The 17,602-nt window shown below is 37.5% G+C and overlaps 1 protein-coding gene across 1 annotated transcript in view; it reads right to left on the bottom strand.

Moving 5' to 3' along the window:
* Positions 1-17,602, bottom strand: part of MACROD2 (mono-ADP ribosylhydrolase 2) — a 2,133,612-nt gene that overhangs the window by 2,080,511 nt on the left and 35,499 nt on the right. The window lies entirely within an intron of this gene.

Raw genomic sequence — 17,602 nt, 5'->3', positions numbered from 1 at the left:
GAAAAACAGAATTCAAAATAATCCCCATCCTTCAAAAATACCAACAAAATGCACACACTTCCAAGCCAACTAAATATTTTAATGATGAAAAATTGGTAATACTAAAAGAAGTTTAATCAAATAAGGAAAATCAAATATTATAAGAAAACACTATGTACAACTGTTTACTAATAAATTTTTTAACTACATGAAATCAACACCTTTTAAGAAAAACAAATTATCATATTATCAAAAATGTAAAAAGACAAAAACTACAGAAGGAGTTAAAAAATTATCAAATAAATACCTCTATGAAAGGCAGGGTCAAAATCTAATTATATCATGTAGTATCCATTTGCAATCTACATAATACCAGAAAAACTTCTGTAACATGCTCCAGAATTCCTATATAGAAGTGGTATCCATCTTTCAGTTATTAATTCATTTAGTCATTTAACAAATATCTAATAAGGATTATGTATATACTGGAGTATATGCTTAACACTAAGTACAAATTTGCATGAGCCAAACATGATTCCTGGCTTCTCTAAGTTATATAATATGGATATGTAAATAGATAACTACAATATAGAGAGATGCTTCATAACAAGAGAACTTAGAGGAGGGGAAAAAAAGAGAACTGAACCCTAGCTTAGTCAACGAGGAAGGGGAGAAGAGGTTTGGAAGAGTGAGCTGGAACATGTAAAATTCTGTTTTCTGTGCCAGGTGCCTTAAAGAAAGTTCTCATTCACTCCTCAGGACAACTCTGGACATATAACTTACCCGATGCATACACAGTCTGATAAATCGAAGTATAAGAATTCACATGCAAAATTTTGGCCCCAAAGTTCCTGATCTTTCCTTAATACCATTGAAGGAGAATAAGAAGTCTGGCTACAAAACACACACACACACACACACACACACACACACCCTCAATTGAGATGCAATAAAAGAGGACACCAAACAATGCGTGCTGTGGCAAAGGACCCATGGAGTCAAAAGAGAGACCGGACACTTTCAGGTTAATAAATGCATTTGGGGAAGCTATCACTAGAGGGCGGCATTGCAAAGACTTTAAGTAACAAATCAATAGGGGGAAAAAAGGCCTAGGGTAAAACTAAAAGGTAATTCAATGTTTAAGCCCATTTTTAACTACTAAAAGGAAATGTTTTTTGGTGGTCAGTTTAATTTTTAGAATGTTTAAAACATTTTAGAGAAATGCACAAAGGTTTCTTTTTTACCATAAAATGTGTAGAAAAAATTTCATTGGAGTTTCACAAAGATTAATATAATATTAATGAGGACAGATAAATAAACCTATAAATACAAAGACTTATTTTATAAAGTAACTTTGTTACAAGAACTTTTCAGTTTAAAAGTAATCACACCTACCTTTATATTCTTAGAACTTTTGTCAGCTTATTTATATTAAAATTAATTTATTCCATATTCACATAGGTAGCCTATAATTAGATCATTCAGTAAATATTATTAGTAGTAAACTTTCATCTACTAATTAAATGAATGATAATAATGATTAAACTTTCATTTGGTTCTTTTGACTTTCTCACCTCCCAGTAACTCCAAAATTCAATTTTCTAGGTTCTGGCCCCAGTGACATTATTCTAGACAAATTTGCCAGTGGCTGCTCTGTGACAAACCAGAATGAGTCTTTGAAATCTTTGTTTCTGCACCTCTCTGCGGCAAAACTAAACAAACTTGTTTCTGGAAACACTGATTCCTGTCTCTAACATAGTCAAATCACAAAACTTACTTTTACCATGAACAGCACTCAGTCCTCTCACTGGCCATGGTTAAACTTTAGAACTTGGGTTTCCATCCACAACCCTCTTCTATTCCCATGACTTTTTCCTTAGAGAATCTTCCCTCTATTATATAGGGGGCTTTCCAAATTTCATTCTCTGGTCTAGCTCTGACAACTGTACACTATCTGTCTCTACTTGAATGTTACATAAGCATCTCAAATCCACCATGTCCAAGCCTGACTCCTCACTTTTCACCAAAAGTGATTCTTCCTACATCTCCTTGCCTAAGTGGGTAATACCACCATCCAGTCTCTCAAGACAGAAATTCTACTTCCCAAATCATTTTATTTCGGTCAGCACTGCAACCTCCTCTCAGTCAGCACTGTAATCAGAAATTACAATTTTAAGGGTGTTTTATTCAGTATTTAAATTTTGAACATGGATTACTTGGTGGGGAAAAGGGAATACATGCTGACTGACTTTCACCACAGAGACTGCCCCTGTCTAAGTCTTCTACTACTGCTACTCCCCATTCATTTTACCTGCCTGACCCAATAAAGAATTTGAGTTTGGGGCTTAGTTTTGTGGATTTAAATCACTACCTCAGACTTATGTACCTGGGATTCAAGCCCCACATTTTACCTCTCTCCAATTCATCTGTCACAATGATACTAAACTATTCCCTCTAAAATGCAAAGTACAAAATTAACCTCTTCAAGTGCCCCTCCCTCATTATCTACAGCTGAAGGGACTATCATGGTCAAGACTTATGAGTAGACCCCTGCTTTTCTCTACAGCCCCCTCTTCCTGCTTTCTACTTTGAGCTGCTACAGCAAATGATCTAAGACTGCACTCAAAAAGTAACTTTCCATTCTGAGTATATGGTATGTCCATCTCACTTTGCAACTCTCCTGCACACCTGCTTGTGGAATTCCACTTCAATCGTTTACATCTTGCTGAATTGTCATCGCCTTGGCAAACAGCATACTCTCAATAAATGCTGAAGTGAAATAATCGAATGAGTCCCCAGAGTCCATACATACTTTCCAGACATAATGATTTAGTCATTTGGAACTTCCCAGCAGCCATCTATGTTCTTATTGCCCTCTCCTCCACCCCAGGCACAAGACTGACCAGCTTCTACTCCCTAACTCAGTAAACATCATCTGCCAGCTAGCCAATTTCCAAACCTAGGAACACATCAAATTATCTTCCCCTCAACAAATTTCCTTCACAGCCAAATAACCACCAGCTTTTTATTCTACTTTCTGCATATCTCTTGCCTCCATCTCTTCCTCCTCCTCTCCAGTATCACACAATTCTTTTTCCTCACCAAACTTAATGATCACTGTGCCTTCTACCTCTATGTAAGAAAAATTTTCTTAAAATTCAAGTTTGGTCATATCACTCATTCAAGCCCCAAAGAGTAAAGTTAGAACTCTTCAAAGCATGGCTAAGAGACCAGCAGGATCAAGCATCACTTAGGAGCATCACCTCACCTACTGAGCATAAGTGCCTACCTCTGACTTACTGAATCAGAATCTGTATTTTAACAGGGAATTCATGAGTATTAGTTTTACATCATATAATGGCATTGGTCAATGAGTACTTTCAAGTGGTCCCTGACTCCCTCTTGCAGTCTTGAATCTTTTTTCCTACTTCTGTTACTCCTTCACCTACTCTTACATTGATTCTCTTCTTTTGGTCTTAGCTTTGTTATCTTTTCTTTAAGGTCTTCCCAACCATATCTCCTCCTCCTTTGTCTTAGTCACATAAAAGACTACATTTCATTTTATAGTGTAAAGAGCCTTAAGACATCAGAATTTTTATCTCATTCAACTTTGTATTCCAAGTACCTGAAGAAAGCTAGGAGTGCTTGAAAAATGTTAATTGAGTTAAACTATAAATGAAGGCCAATAGTACAGATAAAGCAGGGGTGTCCAACCTTTTGGCATCTCTGGGCCACACTGGAAGAGTTGTCTTGGGCCACATATTAAATACACAAACACTAACAAAAACTGATGAGCAAAAAACAAACAAACAAAAAAAAAAAACAAGGCCCTGCATAATTTTTGTAATATTCACCACCACAGATAAGCAAAAAAGTCCTCACACAACAACCCCAATTATGTAGCGGCCCTTCTCATAATCTTTTAAAATCATCAAGCAAGTCCCACGTTTGTGATCACTAATATGGAAAATGTGCATATCTAAGTAGTAAAATGTCATTTTAAATTTTTTTATTTTAAAAGGAGCAACATAAAACTAGTGGGATATCTGACATTGCATTTAAGAAATTAGTGTATTAATATCTGATTTGATAGAAGTAGTTGCAATTCTCAGGGAGTTCTCAAGGTGCTCATCAGATATTTGGGTTCTGATTTTTCTCTTTATGTGTTTTATTCTCAAAAATAGTCACTCGTGAATGTAGATGTTAACAAGCAGCAATGACATGAATAAGGCATGATTGTGAAACAAGGAATATTTGTCTGTGGGAAGATAGGACCTATGAATGTCCAGTAAAGAGGGACAATCAATTTTTTCTTCTAGTTGAATGTCAGATTTCAGCTCTATGCATTCCATTTGAAAATTGGCAGGTAACATTTATGGTGACCGAAAATGGTATCTCAAATATAGTAAATATTATTTTCCCAAAAATGTTAAAATCTGTTTTCAAATTCGTGTATCAAACTGAAAAGCGTATTTTTCACTGTTCACAGGACTGTGTAACCAACATGTTGAAATGCATAAAATTGACTGCCTTAATTTGAGCTTGCCATAATTTGTTTCATTTGGAATGCTGTTGTGATATGAAACATGGTTTTGATAAGTTGGTTTTCACCTTAAAGATGCATGTTTAACTTATTTAAATGAGCAGTTAAATCCATTAAAAATGCTAAATCAGTAAGCCAGTTTTCATCAAGCTCCAGCCAAATTTGTTTTTTGATGCCATCAACAACTTGATAACATGTTGCAAATCATAAAATTTCAACATTTGACCTCGACTTAGTCATCTTACTTCTGAAAAGTAAAATGTCACCATGGTCAGCTTAAATACTTTTAAGGGATTCCTGGAACTGGTGATGATTTAATCACTTGTCTCATAAAATTCAGTCTGATGATGATTTGCATGTCATTATCTATTTTTAAAGCTTTTGTGCATAAATTTTCTTGATGTACTATGCAATGATATTTCATCAAACACGAGTCTGAAACAGCAATTGCATCATCTTCTATTAATTTTACAAGTCCCTCTCTTTTGCCTACCATTGCCAAGCCACCATCATTAACTATACCAGATATATTGACAATAGACAAATAAAAACACTGTAACATATTTTTTACTGCTTCATATAAATCTCTTAAGTTTATCTTTTAATAGCACCAAAGAAGCCATTTCTTCAGGGACACTATGGACACTATATTCATCATCAACACCTCTAACAAAAATGGAAAGTTGAGTTATATCTGTACAATCAGTCAAAGCATAAAATTTTTATTTAGCTCTACTCTCCAAACTTCTTTCAAAAAGTTTTCCAATTTCGTCAGTTCTCCTGGCTGTAGTCTGGTGAGACAAACTGATTTTAGAAATACCCCTCTTTTTTCAGGGCAAATTATATCTGCCACTTTCTATACAGTGCTTAGTAAACTCACCATCAGTAAAGGGTTTTTATTTTTTGCTATTAAATATGCTACCACATAACTAGCTTTTACAATGGAATCAACCAGAGTTGTAACTTTCTGAAAAAATTTTATTAAGACAGTCTTTCTTTCAGTCCGCTATTTTGTCCTTACCACACAATCCTTCATTCACATTGCATTTGGCAGCAGGTTTTTGCATATAAGGCCTTTTCAAATTCTAGTCTTTGAAATCTTGCACAAACTCCTTACAAATTAAACAGAGTGCCTTACTATTTTCCTCAACAAAAAAGTAGTCATCTATCCACTTTTCATTGAATGATCTTCCTTCATCTGTAATTTTTCTTTCTGGGGATTCTTTTTTCTTTTGAGACATTGTAGAAGCCATGCTGAGATTTAAAAAATAATAATAGATAAGGGACTTTACTTACTTTTATTATGAAAATTAATTGGCAGGAGAATAGAAAGCAAGGTTTGGGGCCTTCCACAGACCTCTTGGCTACTGATATAGGCCAAGGCAGAGGTGTGATTGTGAAGTGTGGTGGGTGACATGTGAGGCACTGCCGAGGTATGGAAGTACTTTTAATAATCAAGTAAGAATGCTTACCTGACTTCTAAATAACATTAAATGCCTAACATTGCAATAGTAGGTTGAAATATTATTGATAATTGCTGCCTCACTAAGTCATCACAAGCACATGTAACAGCTGACGGTGTCAATTCTACTGTCTGCGCTTGAAAGATCACACACTGGAATCTGCACATGGCAGTAAAACTGCTGCCACACAGGTGTACAAACAGTGAAAGCATAATTACATTTATTTTACGTGACACTGCAACATATAATCACAAAAAAATCTCATAATGAGCCCTGGCTGGTGTAGCTCAGTGGATTGAGTGTGGGCTGCAAACCAAAGTGTCGCAGGTTCGATTCCCAGTCAGGCCACATGCCTGGACTGCAGGCCACGGCCCCCAGCAACCGCACATTGATGTTTCTCTCTCTCTCTCCCCCTCACTTCCCTCTCTAAAAAATAAATAAAATCTTTAAAAAAATCTCATAATGTTTTAAGTAAATTACAATTTTGTGTTGGGCTGCATTCATAGGCATCCCAGGTCGCATGCAGCCCATGGACCATGAGTTGGACATCCCTGTGATAGTGTTTTCTATTCAGCACAGGTCAGTTTCTGCATACAGACAATAAACACACCTTTGTCTTTACTGTAATAATAAAAATAAACAGAAGTAAACACATAAAAGCTAAATTTAAGAAATCCTATTTCAAGAAATAATCTGGTGGTAACTCTGGCAATTTTATTTGAAGAAAGACTATTAATTCAACTAAAAAACACTACCAAGTGGAAGAGTCACCTTGAGCTATTTCTGGAAAAATGATAATTCATCATAAAAAGGAATCATTAGGCCAGATAAGTTTATACAAGTTTCATGGTGGGAGGAAATTACTACCTTGGATAATGCTTTTGAGTGCCTGATTATGTATGTGATTATGGGGGTGGGAGTAGGAGTAAGTGGTTAAAATCTTTGCCACTGTAAGCAGTTAACTTTCACAAAGTAGGATCTGCACAATGACCAAGTAGTAAGTTAGAAACCAAAGTTATCTCTACAAGTGAGAAAGTAGTAGTACTACTACTGAAAGATTATTTAATTCTTCCAGATAAAAAAAGTCAGGCATGAATTCTCTACTTGCAAAATGATGAAAAGGAGGAACAGCCTTTAAGGAGTCAATTGACAGATCTTAAAAAAACAATCTGTAGATAATACAGTTTCACTAAATCCTTTATCTTTATTTCAAGACAAACTGGGCCTGAATTGAAGAAAGATTTTACCTTAAGGTTTATGAAATAGCTTCTCCTTATTTTTAACAGCTATTTTGACATAATTTACATATTAATTAACTTGCTTATTTTATTTATTAAATGAGGAACAAAGTGAATCTTTGATTTACATTACTAAAAATTAGTACCAATTGTAACAGGAAAACCATCTAAAACATCTACAACCAGTTGTTAACAAATAACTTTTCAAGTTTTTCAATAATCAAATCCCTGAGACAAATTTAATCTAAAATGTATATCTAGTACCCAAACTAAACAAGAAGACCCACAGTTATGTGTGACATATAATTGACAATTTGGCAAATCAGCTACCATATTTTGCCATGCATAATACACACCCATGTTTTTGTAAGAATTATACATGGGATTATTATACCCATGATAAGTAAGCATTATACCAAGGTATAATGCACATCTTTATTTTTCCCTCAAAAATTTGGGCAAAACAGTGTGCATTATGCACAGCAAAATATAGTAATTCCAATTTTATCTGGCTATTGAAAAATAATGTTATGTCTTTCACATATAGAAAAGGAATTTCTTTTTACTTTTCAGTGATTTGCTTTTTCTTTTTCAGATCACCTCAGCTGATCAATGGCTCAAATCATTTCACCAATAGGAACCATCACAAGCCACCTTTGCATTGGCTAAAAGAACCAAAATGAAAGTTTAGTGAGGTAAGACACACAGAAAAGAACCAAAAAACAAAACAAAAAAACCCTCACATAAGTGCTGAGAAAAGAAACTGCCATGCTCAGGAGATGTACATTACAGAACTTCCTTCTTTTCAACTACAGAAGTGGATTATGAAAACTGATGGCATCTCTACCAAAATAATGGCCCATATCCATTGTGTCATCCATATTGAGGTTCCAATTTTGATTTCAATTTTATCGATTAATTCAATATTATTGAGCACTTTACTAACTGGTAATCACCACGCCAGGTGAAATAGACACAACAGCCAATAAAAAGCATTGCTTACAAAAGTTCTTTGGGAACCCAAGGTGAAGAATTTTTCATTATATATATTAAATTTCTTCAGTCTCTCAGGACTTACCAGGATTCTTTCCTTCTGCCAGTATTGATGAGGACATGTAAAATACCAAGTGTAATACAAAGCACAAGGACTATAAAGAAAAATGAGGCAGCTCATCTACCCTAGATAAGCTTTGAATGTAGTGATAGAGACAGAAAAGTAAACAACCAATTACAAAAAAGTAAAAGAAGAACTTAGGGTGAAATAAGCCAGTCAGAGAAAGACAAATGCCATATGATTTCACTCACGTGTGGAATTTAATGAACAAAGAAAAACAGAGACAGAATCATAGATAGAGAACAGGCAGACAGTTGTGGGGAGTCAGGGCTGGGTTGAGTGGCTGGAGAGATTGAGCAAAGAAAAAGAGAAAACTCATGGACACTGACAATAGGGTGGTGATTGTGGGGGGATGTGGGAGGGAGGTGGAAGAGGGGATGGGGGGATGAGGGGGTAAATGGTGATGGATAGAGACCTGACTTTGGGTGGTGAACACACAATACAATGTAAAGATGATATAGAATTGTTCACCGAAAGCCTGTATCATTTTAACCAGCATCACCTGAAAAAGAAAATCAGACCTCTAAAAAAATTTTTAAAGATTAATTAATTGACTACTTTAAAAAAAAGCACTTTGGATAATACACAGGAAGGACAGTGAAGAACAATAAGGCTGGAGAATTACAACAGAAGGTAACACTATGTGCCAACCAAATACTAAGCACTTTCACATATGTAAAATCCCCACAATAATCCTTTAAGGGAGGTGATTGCGATCAACTTCCTTTTATAAATTGAGAAACCTAAGAAGTGTAAACTTAATAGAGGTCACACAATGATAAGGGTAGAGCAGAGATTTGGACTGCAGTTATGTGCTTCCAAAGAACTTGCAAAGGTTCCTAAAGCAGCCCTTTGTATGAATTTAGACCTTTGTCAAAGGATTTTTAGAGTAGGATGCCAAAAGTAATTTGATCAGATTTCCCTTTAGAAAGTATGCTTTGAGAAGGTATGGATGAGCTGTAGCAAGACTTTAAAGACAGGTAGATGAGTTATGAGGGGGCCATTATAATCCAAATAAAAAATGTTTAGACCCTGATCTTAGGTAAGTGGCAGGAGTGACAGAATTAGAGGTATCAAAAAAAAAAGGCATTTAAAAATTTAGTAATTTAGGACTTGCTAGAAGTAGGTGTTCCTGGATAGTAAATGATAAATTGAGACAATTCCAAAATATGGGTAAAGATAAATAGGCTTGAAACAAAGATAATGAGTTTAGTTCTGGCCAACTTGAGTTAGACACAAAAGTGTAATAAGTTTTAATACCTTATGGTCATATACTGAGGTCTCAACTTTAAAATAATGATAGATATTTTCAGAGCCATTTTAGATAAAACATTTTAACTATTTGTGAAAATCTATTGATTGAATTAGAAATTTTTCATATTGTTTCTTAATTATTTTACCTTACATATTTCCCTATCTCACTGTATAATACTGATAGAGCCAATTAATCAGCTAGTAAAATCATCTCATTTTCTCTCTCAGTAAAAGAGAAATAGTGCTATTCATAAAACTGCACCATACACTGCACCCAGCATGAGTAAATGACTTGCAAAGTATTTTCAGCCCTTAGGAACATACTAATATGCCCTCTAATCTTTTTTAACCACTGAATAAAACAGCAATTTGTTTGTATAATCTTGCTCATTTTCAAAGTGTTTCCATATGTAGTCTCTTTCAATCCCTATAATAATTCTATAAATTATAATAAAAGCCAAATAACAGACAAGTCTTTTGAAATATATAGATGCCAAATACAAAACCACAACTCATAGATCAGTCTACAGTTTATGCTGTACACAAATATATACTATAAACTTGATTATAATACTATATGAAACTTTGAAATTTAGAAAATATGGGGTTTCACAATCCTTTGATAATCTAGTTGAAAGGAGAAAAAGATGGTAATACAATTTATTTAAGTTTATAACCAATAAGAAAACCAGAGGAATTTATAATTATTCAAGCTGAGGAAAAGAGTCAGTAAAGACAAAATTGAAAAGCAAGTCTCTACCTGTGAATACCAAGTTCAATGACTTGCCACGAAAAGTTTAATAGTAAAAATTCATCTCTATCCCACAGACATGTTTCTTCCTCAAGTAAACTGTGTTAATTTTTTTAAGTTAAGTACACAATTCCATAAGTACAATACAAAACAAATATAAGGCTTCTGTTTCCTTCAATATTACAATAGCTCTTTCCTGACACTTGTATATTTATTACCTGTTACTTTGCTATATTTTATACTGCTATATTTTAAAACTGACATCCTATGAACTCAACATGTTAACTGTACAAGCCTAAGACAACCACAGATATTTGCTACTATAATAATTTTCCTTATGCAGCAGTTACCAGGTCTTAAAGAAAACTATTCTAATATTCTACTAGTCCAAAGTAAGGCCCAACTTCACATCCACATGCATCACTATACTGTGATACCTCAGTTCTCAAACTCATTTGTTCTGGAAGGCTGTTCAAGAATCAATCTGTTCAAAAACTGAGTAATTTATTCCCATTAGAAATAATGTAAATTGCATTAATCCATTCTGGATTCCCCATTTTAGTCTTTCTTATTATATATAGTACATGCCAGTGTACTATTTAATCTATAACATTGTAAGAAAAGGACATAAAATGTAATTGGAAATTCAACAAAAAGCAAATGAAATACACAGTAAAAAATGAAAATTTACCTACACACTAAAACTTACCTTTAATGTTGAACACTATTGACTGAATATGGAGTAGGGGGATAAAAAGATGGAGAGATACTACTTGGGAGTCTCCTTCCATAAAAATGTCAGGTAGTTATTCTTCTGAGGTTGTTGCTCTCCTGTGTCCCTTTGCTCCACTAGCACTTGCTTCAGGATCACTGGGCTTATCTCTCACTAAAAACCTATCCAATGATGTTTGGTTTTGCCTGCATTTTAACACTTTCCTAACATGAAACACCAGCTGCGAGCCGGTGTCTGCGTCAGCTGGAGCTCATGAACAGGGACCCAGGGCTAAAAGCCATCATCATCATGGACAACACACCAACTTGGTTGGAGTACTCGTCCATGTGCAGTAGCCCAGGTAAGGACCAACGACCCTGAGTGCTTTTCAGGAATGCTGTAAGGGTGTGTTGGATTTCAGAGGAAAGGGGTTTTCTTCCTAGGTCACCCTCTCTTGCAACCACTTTGCTGTAAATCCTCAACCATGGGGAACAGGCTCTCTAAGGAACAAGAGCAATGTTTTAAGCTACTTCAGCAGTTATGGGGCTGTTGAATGTCTCCCAGATAAGGGATCTTCACATTTGGAAGTATGGAAGACAAGGGACTGATGCGCACTAGCTAGGCCCTTCTCGCAGTTCACGCCAGCTGCTGCCAGTCTCATGGCCTGCCTGGTGAGCTCAGCAGTGGCATGGGTGTGCATGTGCGCTCACAGCACAGCTGCAGCTGCCAGTGTGTGCACACTCTTGGCAAGTTGGGTGGGGGCAGGGTCTCTCTGACGGGGATGGGCAGTAGCGCAGAGGGGAGATTGGTTTCCTTCGCCTCCCTTTCTCCCCACTGCGAGCTGGGGGAGACCTTCCCCACACCCGGCACCGGGTGCAGTCCCGGACACACTGGCGCACTTTCGACCAGCCAGGCATGGTGGCATGCACCTGTAGTCCCAGCTACTTGGGAGGCTGAGGCAGGAGGATTGCTTGAGCCCAGGAGTTCTGGGCTACAATGGGCTATGCTGATCGGGTGTCCGCACAAAGTTCAGCATCAATAGTGACTTCCCAGGAGCCAGGTGGTCACGAGGTTGCCTAAGGAGGGGTGAACTGGCCCAGGTCGGAAACAGAGCAGGTCAAAACTCCAATTTTTTTTAGAAAAAGCTAACGTATTTGCCAGTAGAAAATAAACTGTTTCTGAAAGTTGTGAATGTGTTCATAAGTTTGTCAATCTAAAGCATGCTATAAGTAGGATGAGGGGTGTGATGTGTTAAAAAATATTAAGAATCCTCCTTGTTTATGCCAGAGCCATGACCTTTATTGTAAAACTGAAATGTAGGTATACTGTCTCCCGGGGAGAATTAGCCCTTCTCCATGGAAAATTAAGTACCACTTTTTAACTCAGTACCTGTAAACACTGATCGTTTCCCTGGGGAAGAATTGGCTATTCTCCCAGAGGAAATGGTTAGTCAATCAAGTCACAAAAGGCCCTTGGCGCGTAACCATTTTTGTCTAAAACATATTTTTTCAGAGCACTTTCCCCTCATCTGTGCCACTTTCCTTGAAAACTGTGAACCTAAGAGCTACCAGTTCCTGAGAACAACAGGGCAATTAACTTGCTTAGACACATTGCAGCTTGCAAAAACAGCAGGGGGCCTGTCTTTCCAAGCTAAGCAAATTATTAAAGAATGTCCTGATTGGCAAGCCCTTAGCAAGGCACCCCCATTTACAGGAGTTTATCCTCGAGGACTAGGTTCTCAAATAATTTGACAAACAGATGCCACTCATTACCTCCCTTTGGAAAACTCACTACTTATTGATACTTATTCTGGTGTTTTACATGCATCTGCTTTAACAGGAGAATCTGCTAAAAATATACAAGCCCATTGGCTTGAGGCCTTTAATCATTTAGGACGGCCTCAGCAAATTAAAACTGATAATGGTCCTATATACCTTGCCCATTCTACTCAGGTTTCTCTTCAGCATTAGAATATCCAACATAAAACAGGAATACCTTACAATCTAACCAGTCAGGCAATTGTAGAACGAGCTCATCATATTTTTAAAAATCTTCTTATAAAAAAAAAAAAAACAGAAAAGGGGGGAGCCACGAGTCCATCTCCCCAAATTTTGATTGTTAGCCATGTTTACCTATAATTTTCTAAATTGTGATGAATCACTCTGTACTCCAATTGAGAAACATTTTTCATAAGAAAGAGCCAAAGTCATCTTATTCTCAGGTTTTATATAGAGATCCTCTGGGAGATGGCTCTTGTCAATGCCCTGTAGACCTCTTAATTTGGGGAAGAGGGTATCCTTGTGTTTCCATCCCTACAGGTCCTGCCTGGCTACCAGCCAAAAGAGTAAAGCCTTATCATGAGTGGGACAGACACCAAGCTCTGCTACCTGAAGCCAAGAGCCAATCGACTGACAGACCAGATGGCCCAGCTGACCCTGAACAACCAGAAGGAAAATGGACACTCACACCATCACTCACAGGCCTGGGTCTGCCAAAAGAGGAGGATGGGGCCTGCCCCAATGACAGAGGCCGAGGCTCAAGCACCTCCTGCAGAGGGCAACAACCCCTTGGTGCCCCATAATGTTCAATGGTTGAACCCTAAAAACTGGTTCAATGGACTGAATTTACAAGTTTGGGTCCTAGCATTCCATGGATGCCCCGTTGTCTTAATTCTTATTTGTGCTTTATGATATATAGAGAGGTTGTTTCCTGAAGACTACATTCAGAAACAGCAAATAGTAGGTTTCACAGGCTTAACAGCTACAATAGCATTCACAAACTAAAAAGTGGGGAGATGTTGGGAACTGCCCTGCCTGGTTTCAGAGCTGTAACCACCCCTCCCCCCCATGCTAAGGCTGAGTGAGAGACCTTGGGACCATAAGCCACTGAGGAGACAAAGCTTCTCTCTGGCAGGAGCACTGCCTCTGCCCTGCCCATTTTACTTTACCCTGCCTGGCCTCCAATGCTTGGTCGGTTAGCCAATGACGGGTAAGATTCTTCAAGGGAGGATCGACCTAAGACAGACACGATCATGTGGAGGCCCTCAGGGAAGGACCTGGGGGATACAGAAAAAGAGGGTGATGGACCCTCGTCCCCCGGCTTTGACATAGCCCGAGTCCTCATTCTGTCTGCAAGAAGTCTTCTAATTTCTTGGCTGCCTTACTTTCCCTGCTCAACCTAAGCCTGAAACAATGCTGGAGGTGGGTGAGGCCCTGTGCTGGAAAGGGTGGATTTCCCAGGGCAATCAGGCCTAAAAAAAAAAAAGCATAAAATCTATGAAACCTGCTTTGCTAATACCCTCAATTTAAAAAAGAGTCCAAGCCTGAAAGGAGTTTGTTTCCCCAAAGTTTCATGGCCCTTTAGCTATCTGACCCTGACTCAAAATAGGCCCTCAGAGTTCTTTGAATGTTATCTATTTGATCATTACTGCCTGACAATGATTGATGGACTTAATCTGAGAATGTGGGTCTATGGAACCGCCGGTTGCTTACTGATTGTAATAGTGTTCTGTGTACTTTAACACATTTGCAAATTATTTTCCCAGGGTCCTGTGAGAAACCAGCAAGTAGCAAGCTTTGTGGGATCTATAGAGGTCCTAATGAAAAACAAAGGGGGAGATGTAGGAGATCTTTCTGCGTGGCGTGGGCCCAGCTCTCACTCAGAGATGCACAGGACCCACGACTACAGATAGGTTCTCCTGTGGGGAATCAGGCCTGCAATGTGCCTAGGCCACTTTGAGTCTTGTTCTTGCTAAAAAAAAACTCTCTCATCCTGAATTGAGGACATTTACTGCAAAATAACTTCCTAAAATCCATGCTAAACCTTCCAAGGATGAATGTAACTGGTTCAACCACTTTCACCTTTTCATTTGCAAGTATCCCTCTTCTGTGATGTGATTAGCAGCATTGGCTCCTCTGTTTTCTGTAAAAGGTAAGCACCTAAAGCGAACCTGTGCATAGCAAATGAGAACCATCATGTAAGGCACAGAGGGGAGAAATAAAGGCCTGTCATGGCGGAGGCTGTGGCTTTTGCTCCCCTTGAGAGAAAGCCATGCCGTCCCTTTTCCTTCACTAGACTCGGTAGTTCGTGTGAGATGTTTCATTTCATCCATAATGGCACAGATACTGAGGGCCAGTATCTGCATCACCATAGGCTGGATGAGAGGAGTTGGTAGGTGGCAAGAACCAAATAGGAGTTGGTAGGTGGCAAGAACCAAATAGTGATCAAGTTCCACCAACTCAGCCACCAAGCCTGGAGGGTAGGCAGAAGCACTGTGCATTACAAGTGCCCTGAACAACTGTTTTTCCAGAGGTTTTTCTTCACACTTGGGGCAAACACTTTATGAATCCACTCAATAAAAAATTGTGTGGTCACCCAAACTTTACTATTAGCCCTCCACATCATATTCAACTTGTTTTTCATGATATTATTTTTCTTCAAAACTCAGATTTTCAAAATGGTAGAGCAGTAAAGGTTTTGATTTAAAGTCCCCACTTGCATTCCCACACCAATAACATCAGCCTGACCTTCACTGGCTTGTATCCTGGAAACAAGCAGAAAAAATCACTGGCTTGATTTCTCCTCATGTGTAATGCAGGTCCTCTTTGGCATTTTCTTCCAGAAGAGGTCTGTCTCATCACAACTGAACGCTTGTAGGGGAAAGATCCCTCAGCCTCTATGTATTCTTGAAATTCTGTCACAAAATTATCAGCTGGTATTGTGTTAAAAGTGGCAGCCTCCCCATGCCCAATTACACTATGAATGTCACTTATTTTCTTAAATTTATCGAACCACCCCTACTGGCCTTAAATGAATCACTTTCAGCAGCCATTCCAGGGCTATCTTTCAGGAGGGCAGCATGCAGCATCTCGCTTTTTCACATATGACTGCCTCCAAAATGCTATCACTGGCAAACTGCTTTTCGTTTATCCAAATCAACAATTTTTGTACCTCTTCAATTGCCTGTGATCATTGTTTTGTGGACACTTTCATAACCTTTAGCAATATCAGCAATCTTGATAGGCGCTTTATGTTTTAAAATTGTGCTGTCAATTCACCATGCCAGAGTAGGTAGCCAGACTAGACACGTGAACACCTCTATTATACTCGGCAATTACTTCTTTTTAAAACTCTGTTGTTGTTTTCACGCGTTTCCTTTTCACTTCACTGCTATCTCTAACCTTCTTAGGACCCATGGTGACTTACTGTATGTATTTAATAATAATAAGCAACAACAAAAACAAAAAAAGAAACAGGAAAATAATCAGCACAATTTCCTGACATGTTAACAACAGGAGGTTTAGCAGTAAACTGACACACATTCGCGCATTCTCTCCTTAGTTTTTCACCTCAGAGACACCTTACTGATCATACAGGCATGAAAGGGCTGTCAGGTCGAGAACTGAAGTTTTGTTTGACAACTGAGACATATTTTTCCATGAACAATTTACTCAAGAACCTAACTGTTAAGATGGGTGATATTCAAGAACCAAGGTTGGACAGTATTTATACTTCATCCCCTCAAAGGTAAATCTATTCAAATCTCTATAATACAAGGATTTTTTATTTATGTAATACCATTTCCAGGACAGCCCTTTGTATTTATAAGTCCAAATTCCTTCTCTTACAACTGAGTAAACACAGGTCTGGAAAATTTTTTATCAGAACAGGTCCACAATGCCTAGAGTACTAGTCAGTGTGTTCTCCAGCACAGTATTCAAATACCATTCATCGTTTTCCTCTTTATACTGCTGAATGTTCCCCTTCTGCCTACTCCTTTCAAAGAAGGGGTAAGAGAGAAGAGATACAAGAAATCTCAATTAAATTTTGTTGAGCAATTTAGTGTCTCAAATGCAAAAGCATTGAGGCTAAGGAAAGGAAGCAAATTAAACTGAAACTAGTCCCTATAATAAGAATTTTGACCACATTTCAAATGTGCATACCAGCCTTGACTCATTATCTCCTACAGGTAAAAATGGATTCTGTCTTAGTGTTCGTATGAATCATAAATGATGCTTCAGCACCTTAATTTATTTCATAGTAATGGTAAATCATGTACATCCCTGACCACAGTATTTTTACTTCTAACTATTAAGTTATTCTATAAAGTTATAAGATGCAATAAGATAGCATTTAAGTACCTTTTCCACAATTCTTAAACTCTTCCTCAAAAATTATAAAAATACTTCCACTGAAACCAATGTGATACTACAAAATTATGAAAAGGGAATATAGGTCATCTCTATTCCTTCTTTATCCTCCATCCCATATAGCAATAATTATACCTTTATTTCAAATATATATACTTTATAAAAACAACTTTTTTAAAATAGGATACTCTATGAGTTATAACTAGCTTTCCTCACTTATTAAAACATCACAGACATTCCTTAAAAAAATGAATACACAGAACCCATTTTTTAAGAGCTCCACAACATTCCTGCATTGCAACCATTCTCCCTCTTGATGTACATTAAAGGTGTTTCTAGCTTTTTGTCACTGCTGGCAATGCAGAGATAAACATGTTTGTACAGTTGACTATGTCATGT

Source organism: Phyllostomus hastatus, unplaced genomic scaffold, assembly GCF_019186645.2.
Source record: "Phyllostomus hastatus isolate PE091 unplaced genomic scaffold, TTU_PhHast_1.1 phas_contig_17, whole genome shotgun sequence".
NCBI lineage: Eukaryota > Metazoa > Chordata > Mammalia > Chiroptera > Phyllostomidae > Phyllostomus > Phyllostomus hastatus.
The sequence above is the reverse complement of the archived record's forward strand: the minus strand, read 5'-3'. Positions and strand labels throughout refer to the sequence as shown.